The following is a 13285-nucleotide window of genomic DNA, read 5'->3' on the forward strand; positions in this document are numbered from 1 at the left end:
GAGGAGGCTGCTGGGACTTCACTGGTGGTCCAGTGGCTAAGGCCCTGCAGCTCTCAATGCAGGGGGCCTGGGTTCAATCCCTGGTCAGAGAACTTGATCCCACACGCCCCAATTAAGAGTTCACATGCCACCTGGAGGGGGGTAACTGGGGCCAGTCTGGGCAGAGGCTTAAGGCTTCAACAGGATGTGGTTCTTCATCCTATAAACAAAGGGAAATGAAGGATTGGTCTTACGTAAGACGGGGCAAGACTCAAGAGGTGACAGGTGTGACAGGATTACATTGCTTTTTGAAAAGATTGCTCTGGCTATGGAGTATTAATAGAAAATAGATTGGAAGGGAGCCAGAGTGGTGTGGGGACCAATCCAGCCATCCTGGTGAGACAGGATGGTAGAAATATAATGCAGGTCACATGTGCAATTTAAAATTTTCTAGTGGCCACATTTAAAAAAGTAAAAACAGGGACTTCCCTGGTGGTCCAGTGGTTAAGAATCCATCTTGCAATGCAGGGGACACAGATTCAATTCCTGGTCCTGGGAGATTCCACATGCAGAGGAGCAGCTAAGCCTGTGTGCCACGGCTGCTGAGGCCAAGCCACTGCAAGGAGAAGCATGTGAGCCGCAACTGGAGAGTAGCCCCCACTCACCGCAACTAGAGAAAGCCCACACGCAGCAACAAAGACCCAGCACGGCCAAAAAAGTAAAAAGAAATTAATTTATAATATACATTATAATAAAATATGACATTTTACTTGACTCAATATATTCAAAATATTACCATTTCAACCTGCAATCAATATAAAACAGTATTAACAAGATATTTTACATTCTTTCATTGGTCTCTAGCCAGCACTCCAATGCCTCTATCCTTCCTCCACATGTGTCAACTCATTTTGTTTCATAGCCATCCTGGAGTCCCACAGTCCTTCCACCTGGTTTTATACCCATTTGACAAATGAGGAAACTGAAGTGCAGAGGTCAGCTCATCAGCCCGCGGTCACAAAGGGCTCAACTTGAGTGGACAGAGCGGAAACCTGCTCCCAATCTCGGCTGGCACCTCCACGGCTGCAGGAGCCTAAGCAAGGCCCTCCAACCGCCAGCTTCTTTCCTTTGTTTAGTCAGTAAGCACCTCCCGAGAGCATCTACCTGCCAAGGGTCAGCACCGAGATGTCAGCGCAGACATGTGATCTGCCTTAGGGAGCTTGCGGGAGAATGAGCTGGAGAGATATGAATCCAAGACAAATAAATGACAAATGTGAAAATAAAGCTGTGATAAGGGTCATGAAGGAGAGATTCTGGAGGTCAAGGAAGAGGCCTTGAGAAAGAGGAGTTGGAGTCAATCCGTGAAGAGGGGACGCAAAAACATCCCAGGTGCAGAGCAGAGCGGGAACAAAAGCTCTGCGGAGGATGGACCAGTGTGGCCTGAGAAAGGAGAACAAAGGCCGGGCCTGGGGGTGGGGGTCCAGAGATAAGAGGAATCCACTGAAAGGGCTCTACCCAAGGGGGAGGGCTGACGTGACTACATTTGAATTTCACAGATCACAGAGGCCAAAATAAAGAAGCGACTAACTGACTGGGTAGGCTTCGCTGGTGGCTCAGACCCTAAAGAACCTGCCTGCAATGCAGGAGATCAGGGTTCGATCCCTGGGTCGGGAAGATCCCCTGGAGAAGGGAATGTCAACCCACTCCAGTATTCTTGCCTGGAGAAGCCCATAGACAGAGGAGCCTGGCTACAGTCCATGGACTCACAAAGAGTCAGACACATTTGAGCAACTAACACACACACACACACACACACACACACACACACACGGGGGGGGGGGGGGGAGTAGAGGCTGGTTGCAGTAACACCACACAAGGTTGCCTTAGGAGTAAGGGAAACTCAGGACAGGCACCCAGCAGAGTGAGTGCAAAGTAGATACCCACTGCGGTTATTATGACCCCAGCCTTCAGCCCACCCAGGATGGACCGTCTTTGTAACAATCCCTCCCCCCACCCCCATCTCTGCACCTCAGACTTGATAGTAACTCAATAAACTGTGGTTAATTAGCTCAAGGTTCATAGCTTTCTTTTTTAAAATCTTGCCTCCTTCTATTCAGAATTTTTTAGTTTCCCATAGCAACAGCCTGGGGAGTCTGGGAAGGACAGAGAGAACAGTCTTGCAGTTCAATCCCTGGGACTGTGCCTCACTGCCGCCTCCTGGTGGCAACATGTCTACACTGCAGGGCCATACCTCCAGGCAATACTAGTGTCAGAAATAGAAGATAATATTAATGAAGTATACCAATAAAAGTGGTTAAGATGGTAAATTTTAGGTTTATGTTTTTACCACAATAAAAATAAATGAAATACTAAAAATTAGAAGTGTGAAATAAGTCCTTTCTCACTTGCTTTAGGATATAGCATTGCCTAATATGGGGATTATGCTGTAGTCTCAAGATTTATTTCTTATTATTACAAACTGTATTATTTCATGACAGTTCTGTCCTATCTCTACATTTCCCTCAAGCCCTTTATATTTCTGTTGGGAATCCTTGGGGGTGTGTATCAGTTCAGTTCAGTTCAGTCACTCAGTCGTGTCCGACTCTTTGTGACCCCATGAATCGCAGCATGCCAGGCCTCCCTGTCCATCTCCAGCTCCTGGAGTTTACTCAAACTCATGTCCATCGAGTCGGTGATGCCATCCAGCCATCTCATCCTCTGTCGTCCCCTTCTCCTCCTGCCCCCAATCCCTCCCAGCGTTAGGGTCTTTTCCAATGAGTCAACTCTTCACATGAGGTGGCCAAAGCACTGGAGTTTCAGCTTCAGCATCAGTCCTTCCAATAACACCCAGGACTGATCTCCTTTAGGATGGACTGGTTGTATCCCCTTGCAGTCCAAGGGACTCTCAAGAGGGGGTGTATATAATTATATACTATTAAACATGTTTCATGAGTTTGAGCAAACTCCAGGAGATAGTGAAGGACAGGGAAGCCTGGCATGCTGCAATCCATGGGGTTGGGAAGAGTCGGACATGACCAAGCGATTGAACGGCAATAATATATTATATGCTATGTTTATATATACCGCTGCTCTTTGGCTCAAAAGCCACCCTTTAAGAAGTTTGCAAGCATAAACTCTCAGCATCATTTTCCATCTGATTTCCACTGCGTCAGCTCCTTCTGCGGTACAGAATACTTATGACCTAGCCACGGCATGAGCCAACAGCAGTGTGCCATTGGCCCTGACCTTAACTCCTTAAATCATTTCTAACAAATGTGAGGTACAGGAGGTCCCGATTTGCAATCAAAGTCCAGGATCTCTGACAGGAGCTGGTTTTAAATCTCACCTCATTGTTCCCTGGGAGTTCCCCACACTAGTTTCTCTACACTTACTCACAGCTGCAGTATGAAAGAACTGGTCCACAGTTTAGCTTGTTCCTTACCAGCAATGTGACCCACCCAGCAAATTATCTAAACTCTCCAAGTTTATAGAATCCCTATCAGTAAAATGGGGTTAACAACCAATGTGCCAAAAATCAAATGACAAAGTATAGTAAAAGCATTATAAGCTGGAAAGCACTATGAAAGTATTGTATTCCTATATTGAGATGGGATTCCCTGTTTTTCTTTTCTTTTTTTTTTTCATCTTGGGGAGTTTTGTTTGTTAAGGGCTGCATTTGAAGCATGAACTTGAGGTTGAGATCTGGGCTGGACTGGATCTGCCTCTGCCCAGAGAGAACTCTCTCCAGGCCTTTCACTTCCCTCTCTGAATTTCCTTATTTGCATGTGGGAAATAGAGGTAACAATACCAATGACTCAGGGATTGCATCATCCTTGCACGACAAAGCGAAGGTCAAAGAGCTATCTGAGAGCAGGTTCACAATATCTGGTGGCCAAGGTCTCTGTTAGAAAACACAGGCTGGTCTGGGAACCTCCCCAGAGAGTGGTTGTTCCCTGAATGGCCACTTGGACCAGGAGCTGCTCCTGCCTCCGCCATAGATAGCCTGGGCTTTCCACCCACAGGCAGACTTTATATGGGGAGGACAGCATTTCACAGCATGGGATATCGCATGTATTTTATTCCCTGACCAAACTGTTCCTTTGAGATGACAAGTCATTCAAAATAATAATGATGATGATGATAAACCCTCTCTGCCCCAGCCTTTCATGATATTAAGGGTTTTTCACAGCCTAACAGTGATAGGGACAGAGTAAAGGGACAAAATAGGTGCTTAAATACTTAATCCCACTAGGTAATTGTAAGTAGAAAAAAAATGGGAGACCCCTGTTAATATTTACTCAAGAAAGCAGGTTTGCTTAGCAACAGAAGCATGAAACATGCCCCCAAACAATGAAACAATGGTGGGGGCTTCCCTGGTGGTTCAGTGGTTAAGAATCTACCTGCCAATGCAAGAGACATGGGTTCGATCCCTGATCCAGGAAGATTCCACATGTTGTGGAGCAACTAGGCCCTTGGGTTACAACGACTGAGCCCAGGCTCTGGAGCCCAGGAGCTGGAAGTACCGAAGCCCATACGCCCTAGAGCCTGTGCTCCACAAAGAGAGAAGCCGCGGCCACAAGAAGCCCATGCACCGCAGCTAGAGAGTAGCCCCTGCCCAGCATAAGTAGAGAAAAAAGACCCAGCGCAACCAAAAAAACAACAATGGGCAGCATGAGACCCATATCCTGCCCAGTGAACTCAGCAAGTTAGGACACGCTCTCTGCACACATAAAAAATAACAGCAATTTGTAGACCTAGCTTGACCATGTAGGGACAAGAAAATTCCCTGCCCAACTTGGAGGAGAAGCTGATGATTTCTTCCTTTGATTGTAAAAATGTAACCCACTAAGTTCTCAGGCAGCATCTTCTAGCCTGCCTGCTTGTAAGTCTCACAACGTCCTATTCTAATAAATCACTTATCTATCACTTTGTTTCTTGCTGAATTCCTTCGAGCTGGGACATAAAGGACCAGAGCTCTTCAGAGCCCCCCAAAATACCACCTGACGGTTTCAACAGAAATCATTTTTCTTTAATGTGAGAAACCACATAATGAGCATTTACATTGGTCTATACTATTACAAAACACAGCCACATGACCATTTTTAAAAGCTTTATTGAGATACTTCACCCTTTCAAAGTATACAATTTGATGTTCAGAGAAGGAAATGGCAAACCACTCAAGTATTCTTGCCTAGAGAATCCCGTGGACAGAGGAACATGATGGGCTGCTGTCCATAGGGTCACACAGTCGGATACGACTGAAGCGACTTAGCATGCATGCATGCGTTGGAGAAGGAAATGGCAACCCACTCCAGTATTCTTGCCTGGAGAATCCCAGGGACAGAGGAGCCTGGCAGGCTGCCGTCTGTGGGGTCACACAGAGTTGGACATGACTGAAGCGACTTAGCAGCGGCAGCAGCAGTACATTCACAATGCTGTATATCCACACTGTTGTGTAACCATCACCACTGTCAAATGCTAGTACATTTTCATCACCCCAAAAAAGAAAGCCTTTACCAATTAGCAGTCACTCCCCATTCTCCCTCCCTAGCCCCTGAAACCACAAATCTATTCTTTGTCTCTATAGATGTATCTACTCTGAACATCTCATATATATTTTTTGTTTCTTTTTTGTTTTTTTGTTTCTTTTATTTCTGTCTTCTCTCACTTAACAAAATGCTTTCAAGATTCATCCATGTTGTAGCATGAATTAGTAACTTTATCCCCTTTTATTCACTGACTAATATCCCATTGTATGGATATGTCATATTTTATTATCCACTCATCTGTCGATGGACATTTGGGTTGTTTCCATTCTTTGGGTATTATAAATAGTGCCATTATGAATATTCTTGCAGAAGTATTTGTATAAGCATATACCTTCAATTCTTTTGGGTATATACCTAGGCATGGAATTGCTGGATCATATGGTAATTCCCAGGGCCTTCCCAGGTGGCATTAGTGGTAAAGAACATGCCTGCCAGTGCAGCAGCCGTAAGAGCCACAGGTTCGATCCCTGGGTCAGGAAAATCCCTTGGAGAAGGGGATGGCGACCCACTCTAGTATTGTTGCCTGGCGAATCCCCATGGACAGAGGAGCCTGGTGGGCTACAGTCCAAAGAGTCACAAAGAGTCAAACACAGCTGAAGCAACTTAGCACCACAACATGGTGACTCTACGTTTAATTATTTGAGGAACGATCAGGCTGTTTGCTCTAAATTTTGCATTCCCATCAGCATGTATGAAGGTTTCAGCTTCTTCACAAATTCAACATTTGCTATTGTTCATCCTTTTTTGTTATAACCATTCTAGTGGGTGTGAAGTAATATGATTTGCATTTCTCTAATGACTAATGAGGTTAAGCATAGTTTCATGTCTTATTGGTTATTTGTATATCTTCTTTAGGGAAAAGTATAATCAAGGCCTCTGCCCATTTCTAAATTGAGTCTTTTTGTTGCTTAGTTGTAAGAGTTCTTTACATATTCTGGAAACTAGAACTTTATCAGATGCATAATTTGTAAACATTTTCCCCTATTCTATGGATTATCTTTTCACTTTCTTGATAGTATTCTCTGGTACGTAAATGTTTTTAATACACAATCTGTTAAATTAGAGTGAATCTTTATTTCATCATTATAAAAGTGACATTTTATTACACTCACAAACTAAAAGAGGAAATCATTCTCATGTGGAATTGGGCACAATTCAGCAGCCATTTCTAAAAAACTTTGAGTAAAACAGAACTAGAAGAAAAATACTGGACTCTGATTATGAATTCATAACACAAACAAGTAGGAAACATCAAACTAAATGAGCCATCCTGAAGCCACTGCCATCAGACACAGGAAGAAGGGATGGATGTCCACTGTGATTCAATGCAGGGGGCCTGGGCTCACTCCTTTGTCAGGGAACTAGATCTCGCATGCCACAACTAAGACCTGGCATAGCCAAAATAAATAAATAATTTTTAAAGATTCAGATCAGTATATAAAGTAAAATGTAAAGCAGTTAACAAAAGAAATATTAGAAGGACAGCTGAATAAGCTTAGGTTGGGAAGGTCTTGTTAAGTAAAGCAGAGAACCTAAAAACCTTAAAAGACAGATTGGGGCTTCCCTGTTGGTTCAGTGGTAAAGAATTCGCCTGCCAGCGCAGGGGACACAGGTTCAATCCTTGGTCTGGGAAGACTCTGCATGCTGCAGGACAACTAAGCCCCCGCGCCACAACTACTGAGCCAGCACTCTCGAGTCGGTGCCCCGCAGCAAGAGAAGCCGCCGCAATGAGAAGCCGGAGCAACACGGCAAAGGGTAGCCCCCAATCCCCACAACGAGAGAAAGCCTAGGCGCAGCAACAGAGACCCATCGCAGCCAAAAATTAAATAAATAGTTTAAAAAAAAAAAAAAAGAATGAGGAAGAAAGTGGTCTTTTCCCCTCCCCACTTTTCCTGTGATTATAAAACTGTAGCCCAATAAATTCTTGGGGTGTGGCACCCTCTTGCCCCCTCACTTGTAAGCCTTGTAAGAACAAGGGTTCTATTTTAGTAAATCACTTCTTATCTATCACTTCGCCTCTGAGTTCTTTCTGCACTGAGACATAAAGAACTAGAGCCTCTTGGACCACCCCAAAATACGACCTAACGATTTCTCTAGGGGTGTGATGTACAACATGATAAATATAACTAACACTGCTGTACACTATATATGCAAGTTGTTAAAGAGTAAACCCTTGGAGTTCTCATCACGAGGAAAAAATTTTTTGTCCTATTTCTTTAATGTTGTATCTCTAGGAAATGATACTTGTTCACTAAGCTTATTGTGGTCATCATTTCACGATGTAAGTCAGTCAAATCATTATGCCATACACCTTAAACTTATACAGTGCTGTATGTCAATTATATCTCAATACACCTGGAAGAAAATAAGATAAAAATACCTTTGCTAAAAAAAAAAAACCTGGGAAAAATATACGTGCAACACATTTGATGGACAGTGATTACTGTCTATGGCAAGCATCTGCAAACATTTTCTGTACAAAGCCAAACAGTAAATATTTGAGGCTTCAGGGCCTCAATCATAACCCTTCAAGTTTTTCTCTGTAGCACAAATGCAACCATAAACCATTCATAAACAAATAAGCACGGCTGTGTTCTAAAAAAGCTATATGGATACTGAAGTTTGCATTTCATATAATTTCCACAAATCATTTTTTTTCAACCATTTAAAAATGTAAAAACTGAGGGACTTCTTTGGTGGTCTAATGGTTAGGAATCCACCTGCCAATGCTAGGACACAGTTTTGACCCCTGGTCCCAGAAGATTCAACACACCTCAGAGCAACTAAGCCCACACACCACAAGTACTGAAGCCCACACACTCTAGAGACTGTGCTCCACAATGAGAAGCCACTGCAAAGAGAAGTCTGCTCACCACAGCGAAGACTGGCCCCCATGCGCCTCAACTAGAGAAAGCCTGTGCCCAGCAACAAAGACCCAGGGCAGCCAAAAAAACTAATAAATAAAATTATTTTTTAAATTATAACATCATAATAAAATTGATAATCACTGTTGGTAATAATGCAAAGTAAAGGAATATCCCTTTAAAAATGCAAAAACTGGGAATTCCCTGACAGTCCAGTGGTTAGGACTCCACACTTTCATTGCTGTGAACCCAGATTCTATCTCTGGTCAGGGAACTAAGATCCTACAAGTCATGCTGCTGCTGCTAAGTTGCTTCAGTCGTGAGCAACTCTGTGCAACCCCATGGACTTCAGCCTACCAGGCTCCTCCATCCATGGAATTTTCCGGGCAAGAGTACTGGAGTGGGTCACCATTGCCTTTTCTGACAAGTCATGCACCATGGTCAAAAAAAAATAAATTAATTAAATAAATAAACAAATAATTTTAAATATAAAAACCATTCTTGACTTGCAAGCCTCATAAAAAAGATAACTGGTCAAATCTGGCCTAAGGGCCATAGTTTTTGACCCCTGTCTTTGATGTACCAAAAGCTCCTGCTGCTTGGTAAGGAAAGGCAAAGGGCAACGGATGTAAACCTGCAGGAAAAAACAATCTAAACGGTCACTAAGCATTTGTTACAGGATGTAGAATGAGATTTTTTCCCTTTCATCTGAATACAATATATGATGAATAATTCCACATTCTAAAGAGAAAGTCTTGACATGCTCTTGAAAACTTTCTAGAAGAGACCAGAACCAGTCCTTTGACTATCAACACTCATCACTTATCTCTAGGTAATAATAGCTAATAAAAAAAAACTGGGGGACTTCCCTGGTGGCTCAGATGGTAAAGAATCGGCCTGTAATGCAGGAGACACTGGTTCGATCTCTGGGTCAGGAAGATCCCCTGGAGAAGGGAATGGCTACTCACCCCAGTATTCTTGCCAGGAGAATCCCATGGACAGAGGAGCCTGTCAGGCTACAGTCCATTGGGTCGCAAAGCTGGGCACGACTGAGCAATTAAACATGATAATTCAGAAAGGGAGAGAGAGGAAGGGTCAAAGTCATTCTTAGCCTTTTTAACACCCAGAACAAACAATGTTTTAACTCTCTCACCATTATATGACACTATTTTGGTAATTACCATGTAATGAAACCATATCCAATATTGAAGGCATTATATATTTCAAAATAGATCATGTCATTTTCTAACAACTTCTTCTGCTTTTTTTCTTTGTTATGCTCTACTGGGTCAATATTAAAAAACAGAGACATTACTTTGCCAACAAAGGTCCATTTAGTCAAGGCAATGGTTTTTCCAGTAGTCATGTATGGATGTGAGACTTGAACTATAAAGAAAGCTGAGTGCCAAAGAACTGACGCTTTTGAACTGTGGTGTTGGAGAAGATTCTTGAGAGTCCCTTGGACTGCAAGGAGATCCAACCAGTCCATCCTAAAGGAGATCAGTCCTGAGTGTTCATTGGAAGGATTGATGTTGAAGCTGAAACTCCAACATTTTGGCCACCTGATGTGAAGAACTGACTCATCTGAAAAGACTCTGATGCTGAGAAAGATTGAAGGCAAGAGAAGAAGGGAATGACAGAGGATGAGATGGTTGGATGGCATCACCAACTCAATGGACATGAGTTTGGGTAAACTCCGGGAGTTGGTGATGGACAGGGAGGCACGGCGTGCTGCAGTCCATGGGGTCGCAAAGAGTCGGACATGACTGAGCAACTGAACTGAACTGATTGGGTCAATGTCTTTTCCTGTTGAAGCAGTACCCTCCTCACACTGCTATCAGGGGATTTGCAGATGTAATTATGTCCCCAAATCAGTTGATCTTAAGGAAGTGACATTATCTAGGTGGTCCTAACCTAATAACATGAGCCCACTAAAAGTACTGTCCCTAGCTGGTGGCAGAAACTTCTAGAAAGGAATGCAACTTAGCCAACACTTTAATTTCTACCTTACTGAGAACCCAGACATGTTGTGCCCAGACTTCTGACCTACCGATCTGTGGGTTAAAAGATGAATGCTGTTTTATGCCACTAAATCGGTGATAAATTATTACTGCTTGTCCCCAGGTGGACTGATCCCACCCTCGTCCTTGGCACCCACCAGTAAGAAGTCTTAGGGGGATGTAAGGTAGTTTTCCTTCTCCAACACTCTCTCAGCTGCAGTTAATATGCAGAGTACACCCTGTTTCACAGGGCCGGACTGCAGCCAAGACATGGGCTCTGCCTGGCCCTTCCTCCCGCATGTCCTCAGGTGCCCCCTAAAAGTGTTTGACCCCTATAGTGCAGTCTCTTTTTAATGGTCTGTTGCTGCTGTTTTGCTTCTATTTTTTGGCTGTGCTTCAAGGCATACTGATGTTTGTTGCCCAGGCAGAGATCAAACCCAGACCCCGTGCCCCTGCAGTGGAAGTGCAGTGTCTTCACCACTGCACCACTTGGAAAGTCTCTCTAGTACAGTCTTGAGAATCACTGCTCTAGTGATACTCTATACTTTCTTACCTCTGGATACTCAGTTTCCATTTTTTAATTGCATTTCCTTCTTCACAAACAACAACAACAAAAAATGAAGAGCATCTTTGTGTATAAAACTTTGAACTTTGGCTGGTTTTCTTAGGATAAGAAATGCTGAGTCAAGAAGGATGAATATTTTTAAGGCTCCAGATATATAACAACAAGTTTTTCTAGAGACTCCACCTACCTACCATCCCATTACTGAAGTATAATGTCTAAGGCTGAGCCAATGGAGATTTTTGGCTCAATGAATTAGGAGATATTTGGGGGGAAGACCCTCTTCTCATCCTACCTTTGAACTCTCTCCCACTTACTGACTCATCTTCACTCCCAAGCTTCCAGTAACTCACTGGGAACCTATACCTGAAAATTCCAATTGGGTTGTCTCCAAAACTAAATCACTTGTCTCCTTTCCATTTCTTCTCCACTGAAATGCTCCAGATCCAGAGAACAGATCTATTATTGTGACTGGGGCCATGGTAGTAATCATGACAATAACCATGGCAACCAGATTCCCTAAAGAAATCATACTGAGGGCAGAGATGACCCAGGAGACTGAGTGGGACCACAGACCTTCTTCTCCCGCGTTGGGCACAGAATGGGACACTTAATGGCATGTACTGGAAGCACCTGCGCACCAAAGGACAAGACGAAAGAGTGACAAACACACCTCAATGAGTAACATGGAGCAGGCAGTGCCCGGAAAGCAAGGTACAAAACCGGGATTTTGGTGCTGGCAGTTACAGCTTTGGGCTTCCCTGGTAGCTCAGCTGGTAAAGAATTTGCCTGCAATGCAGGAAACCCCAGTTTGATTCCTGGATAGGGAAGATCCCCTGGAGAAGGGATAGGTTACCCACTCCAGTATTCATGGGCTTCCCTGGTGGCTCAGATGGTAAACAATCCTCCTGCAATGTGGAAGACCTGGATGCGATCCCTGGGTTGGGAAGATCCCCTGGAGGAGGGCATGGCAACCCACTCCTGTATTCTTGCCTGGAGAATCCCATGGACAGAGGAGCCTGGCGGGCTAAGAGTCAGATACAATTGAGCGACTAACCACAGCACAGTTACAGCTTTTGCACGCAGAAGGCTAGCTTTCATGCCAGGCAAGTCACCCTGCTTATTTAACTTACATGCAGAGTACATCATGCGAAAATGCGGGGCTGGATGAAGCACAAGCTGGAATCAAGATTGCCGGGAGAAATATCAATAACCTCAGATACATAGATGACACCACCATTATGGCAGAAAGCGAAGCGGAACTAAAGAGCCTCTTGATGAAAGTGAAAGAGGAGAGTGAAAAAGCTGGCTTAAAACTCAACATTAAAAAAACTGAGATCATGGCATCCAGTCCCATCACTTCATGGCAAATAGATGGGGAAACAATGGAAACAGTACAGTTTATTTTCTTGGGCTCCAAAATCACTGCAGATGGTGACTGAAGCCATGAAATTGAAAGACGCTTGCTCCTTGGAAGAAAAGCTATGATCAACCTAGACAGCATTTTAAAAAGCAGAGACATTACTTTGCCAACAAAGGTTCATCTAGTCAAAGCTATGGTTTTTCCAGTAGTCATGTATGGTTGTGAGAACTGGACCATAAAGAAAGTTGAGTGCCAAAGAATTGATGCTTTTGAACTGTGGTGTTGGAGAAGACTCTTTGAAGTCCCTTGGACTGCAAGGAGATCAAACCAGTCCATCCTAAAGGAAATCAGTCCTGAATATTCAATGGAAGGACTGATGCTGAAGCTCCAATACTTTGGCCACCTGATGCAAAGAACTGACTCCTTGGAAAAGACCCTGATGCTGGGAAAGATTGAAGGCAGGAGCAGAAGGGAACGACAGAGGATGAGATGGTTGGATGGCATCACCGACTCGATGGACATGAGTTTGAGCAAGCTCCGGGAGCTGGTGATGGACAGGGAAGCCTGGTGTGCTGCAGTCCCTGGGGTTGCAGAGTCGGACACGACTGAGCGACTGAACTGAACTGAAGGAATCTCTTCCCAGGTGGTGCTAGTGGTAAAGAACCCGCCTGCCAATTCAGGACATGTGAGAGATTCAGGTTGGATCCCTGGGTTGGGAAGATCCCCTAGAGTAGGAAATGGCAACCCACTCCAGTATTCTGCCGGGAGAAGCCCACGAACAGAGGAGTCTGTCGGGCTATGGTCCATGGGATCGCAAAGAGTCAGACACGACTGAAGACTTGGCATAGCACCAGGGCTAACTGCGCAGCCGCCGGTAGAGGCGGCAGGCAGCGAGGCACCAGCGCGCGAGCCGGCGCTCAGGCGTTTGTGCTCAAGCTCCCTCGGCCGCGCGTGCGCGCGCATAGTCA

The sequence above is a fragment of the Cervus canadensis genome, chromosome 29 (genome assembly GCF_019320065.1).
Source record: "Cervus canadensis isolate Bull #8, Minnesota chromosome 29, ASM1932006v1, whole genome shotgun sequence".
NCBI classification, from domain to species: domain Eukaryota; kingdom Metazoa; phylum Chordata; class Mammalia; order Artiodactyla; family Cervidae; genus Cervus; species Cervus canadensis.